Source organism: Cicer arietinum, unplaced genomic scaffold, assembly GCF_000331145.2.
Source record: "Cicer arietinum cultivar CDC Frontier isolate Library 1 unplaced genomic scaffold, Cicar.CDCFrontier_v2.0 Ca_scaffold_5784_v2.0, whole genome shotgun sequence".
NCBI classification, from domain to species: domain Eukaryota; kingdom Viridiplantae; phylum Streptophyta; class Magnoliopsida; order Fabales; family Fabaceae; genus Cicer; species Cicer arietinum.
Genome location: NW_027339431.1, coordinates 3,493,936 through 3,498,705, shown reverse-complemented (window position 1 = coordinate 3,498,705; position 4,770 = coordinate 3,493,936). Strand labels below are relative to the sequence as shown.

The 4,770-nt window shown below is 32.5% G+C and overlaps 1 pseudogene; it reads left to right on the top strand.

Annotated features, from left to right (window-relative positions):
- The first annotated feature begins 1,437 nt into the window (after positions 1-1,437).
- Positions 1,438-3,437, top strand: LOC113785048 (bidirectional sugar transporter SWEET2-like; annotated as a pseudogene).
- The last annotated feature ends 1,333 nt before the right edge of the window (positions 3,438-4,770 follow it).

Here is a 4,770-nt window from a genome sequence, read left to right as displayed (position 1 = left end):
TTAGTTGGACAAGAATCAGTGTAGGAAGGACGAAAATGACCTAAATCTTCATGCAATGACACAAAACACCTATTGGATGCACAAGATTGGTTAAAAACCCTAATTGGACTAGAATAAACCTAGGGAGGACGAAAATGACCCAAATGTTCATCCAAGGACACAAATAAACTTATTGGATGCACAAGGTTCACTACAAGAAATTTTGAGTTTTGCCACAGATGCGTTGCGACGGGTGCCAAACAAACGTCGCCGTTCTCTCTTTACTACACTTCCTGCTATGGTGTTAAACAACCGTCGCAACATTTCTAAGCAAAACCAAGAGGCGCTACTTTTTTCCAATCCCGCGTCCCAATTTTTGCAAGTCCTGCTCTCTAAATTTCTTCTCATATCTCTACGACCCTTTTCTCCCAAAACCAAAAACCCTTTTCTCTCAAATTTGTTTCCTTCAAAATCCCCAAATCCCTCGATCTCCCCATCTATGCAGATGTTTGATCTCTCCATCTCTGGAATTGAAGCAATCTCTCTTCTCTGCGGTAAGCTTCATGCCATTTATCTTTTATGCGATTGAATGCTTAGTGTTGGTTGATAGTGAATCTCATTATCTAGACATTTCATTTGTGTTCTTGTTTACAATATGATTTTCTTCATTACAAAGGGTTTATCATGTTTATGATAAGATGAGGAACATGATGTAAATACCTATGGTGTTTTTGTATTATAGACTTTTAATGTTTTGGTTAGGACTTGGGACTGGGATTTGGATTTGCGACACGTAACTTACAAGAAATTTTCTTCAAAATTGTGATTTCCAAATTCTCGCGTTCTGAATTGCTTCCCTCAAATCTCTCAAATCCCTAAAACATCAATCTACCCCAAATATCCTTGCTCTCACAATTTCACTTTTATCTCTTCTTACCTTTCAATTCCATCTTCGTTTGTTGCAACCTATGGTACGATTTCCTTTTCGTTGTTAGTGTTTTGATTACACTATTCTAATTGGTGCAGATTTTTTTGCTTCAAATGCCAATTATGTGAAACAAGAGGAGAACAGTCGCATGTAGTGTTACTAAACGACGAGGTACTTTTAGTTTTCTATGTATTGTATCTATTGCAACTTATTTTCTATTTTCTGATATTTATATTCTCTTCCATTTATGTTTTCTTTTATGCGATTTGGTATTTTCATTTGCATTCATTTATCAATTTGTGTTCTCTTCTAAACACGTTGATCACTATGAATAATAGGTGAGCTTACAAGTTATGCTAGCTAGGATTAGAGATACAATTTATATACAATCCCAAATTTTAACCAGACAAATCAGTTTTACAACCTATCATTTTCCCCATGTTTAGAATATGTTGGTGTGTGGGTTAGTTTTGTATACATTGGTAATGGTGAGTTGATGTTTCAAGTGTTTAATGTTATTATCATGAAACAATTTGCAATGATTGGCTTAGGTAAGATTAGATATTTTTTAGGCATTGAAGATTTAGAAACGACACAGTTTATGCCAAAATAAAAACGTTTTGGTGTCTTAGCCTTTCTAATGCGCGTCAAGGTCAATCATTGGTAATGAGAGGTTGAGGTGCACAATACAAATTTAGAGAGATAATACATTTAGCAAAAGAGCATAGAGAGGGAGCTCGAAAAAACATCTCAAATTTCATTATCAAATACCTGATTTAATAAACCATAAATCGAGGGGTTTAGCTTGTTTGTGCTGAATTGGGTATTGTTTAGAGATTCATGTCTTTGTTTAATGGTTATTCCATTTGTGAAGTTGGCAAGGAAGCAGCTAGTATTGCTGGTACTTTTTCTTTCTCTACATGTCATGGATATTGTTATCACATGTAACACTTAGGACTTATCTTTATCTGTATCATGATATATGCTTGTTTATTTTTAGGGAACATATATGCTTCTGGGCTATTTGTATTCCTAATGTAAGTTTGATAAATTGATTTTTTTTTAAATAAAAAATTGACCATAAAATAATTTGATATTTATCCTTTATTCTGTTGTGAATAATAGACCCAAATTTAAGAGAATTATCGTAAACGGATCAACATAAATGTTCTCAAGATTGCCATATATTTAATCTCTTTTGAACTGCTTGATCTGCTTGTTGTTTGGAACACCTCTTATATCACATAATAATGTGTTGGTTACAACTGTTAATTCAATTGGAACAACTTTTTAGTTTGTGTACTGATATATGCTATTGTATATTGTCATTTGATAAGGTGAGAATGTTTGGATTACTACTGGCAGTTTTGGGAATATTTGGGATCATACTAGTTGGGAGTTTGAAAATAACCTATAGTTCCATGCGCCTAATGTTTGTTGGATTCTTGAGTTGTGCTTTTCTCATTTCAATGTTTGCCTCGTGTTCTTATTTCTCTTTCCTGTGCGTCGTATAACCCCCAAATTTCCCAAATCAGTTTCCTTATGCGAAGCTTGTTATATCTGAAGCTCAGTTTAGACTTTTAGATTTATTTTCAAACAAATTTTGTTTGGCACTCTATCTCTCTATACTTTATTGGCTGTTGCTTTCTTTAAATATGTTGTATTGAGATTCCTACATATCAATTGATATTGATTTTGTATTGAGTTAAGTCTTAGATGTTGTATTTGTCATTTTCTATTGTGTTAGTGTATTCTTGATTGTAGAGTTATTTTGTTACCATGTCAACTTAACATGTTTGTTTATGAGATATAATGGCTTAATGACAAAATTGTAGATTCAATCTCTGTAATATGTTGGAAAGCATTGATAGTAGAAAGTATTGAAATAAGATGCCAAGACTCAAGATTTTGATTTGAAAGTTGGTTTTACATAATGGAATGATATGCTTTTATCATTACTTGGATACTAACTTGCTACCTTGTGTACACATTGCTCTTAATCAATTTGTCACAATGATTCTAACATCATTAGCATTGTTTATTATTAATTCATTGTTAATTCAGTTCCCTTTGTCAAATCAAATTTACAACATTAATTTGTCATTCTTTTTTGTTATAGCTAATTTTCTTTTATATACTCTTTTTATCAGAGTTTTGAGACTTAGTTGTATTCTGTTTTGAACACTTGATTTGATTAAGTTTACTTCGCATGTGTTGACTAATTTGATAGTGTTTACCATGAGATTAGTGGCCCTATTTTCATTTAATCTTCTATTTGATTTGTTTATTACCACTATTAAATCAAGGAATTAGTTTGATATTTCAATGTTTTGATTTTGAGTCTTTGATCTTGTTTAAATTTTAATTAGTTGGATGTTAATATTAAATTATTTATTATATATCAAAAAGTGAAGTTGAATTTAATATATATACTTATATGTTTTTTCAGGCAACATATACTCTGAATTACGAAGAGATAGAAGACGTTCTTCGGATTCTAATTGTCGGTCTAATAATGGAACATCATTAGGGACTATCTAAATGATTTATGAATTTAGTTCGATGTTGTTGTTTTGCATGTTCAGCCTTGGTAATATTTTAGTTTTTGAATATTTAAACTAATTTATTTATTGTTTTAATTAAATTTAATGTAAGATTGTTACTTTTGAATATATTATATGGACGAGGTTTATTTGTAATTTTAAATATGTGTATTTTAGTTATATGAATGAGATTTATGAATATTTTTTAATTCAATTAAATTAATGAAAAACGAAAAAAGAAAAAAAAGCAAAAAAAAAAAATAAAAACTAAGTTTGCGACGGTTTGTAACTGTCACAAAAAATACATAGCGGCGATTTCTAACCGTCGCAATACCTTCCTAGACTAAAATATAGACGCAATTAAAGACCCTATTGGAGGCGGTTCGAACTGTCACAATAATTTGCGGCAGTTGGAACGACGGTTTTTGCAACCGTCGCAAAACACTCTCGCGACGCACGAATCTGCGACGGTTGAAAAACTGTCGCAAACATCAAATTGCGGCGGTTGTAACTACCGCAAAACCCCTTTTTAACCGCCGCAAAATCAATTTTTTTCTTGTAGTGATTGGTTAAAACCCCTAATTGGACAAGAATAAGCCAAAGAAAGACGAAAATGACCTAAATGTTCATCCAATTACAATAACACACCTATAGGATGCACAAGATTGGTTAAAAACCCTAATTGGACAAGAATAAGTTTAGGAAGGACGAAAATGACAAAAATGTATATCCAATGACACAAACACACCTATTAGATGCACAAGATTAGTTAAAAACCCTAGTTGGACAAGAATAAGTTTAGGAAGGACGAAAATGACCTAAATGTTCATCCAAAGACACAAATGAACTTATTGGATCCACAAGATTGGTTAAAAACCCTAATTGGACAAGAATAAGCCAATGGGGGACGAAAATGACCTAAATGTTCATCCAAAGACACAAATGAACTTATTGGATCCACAAGATTGGTTAAAAACCCTAATTGGACAAGAATAAGTTTAGGAAGGACGAAAATGACAAAAATGTATATCCAATGACACAAACACACCTATTAGATGCACAAGATTAGTTAAAAACCCTAGTTGGACAAGAATAAGTTTAGGAAGGACGAAAATGACATAAATGTCCATCCAATGACACAAACACACCTATTAGATGCACAAGATTGGTTCATAACCCAAGTTGGACAAGAATAAACCTAGGGAGGACGAAAATGACCTAAATGTCCATCCTATGACACAAACACACCTTATGGATGCAAAAGATTGGTTAAAAACCTTATTGGACTAGAATAAACCTAGGGAGGACGAAAATGACCTA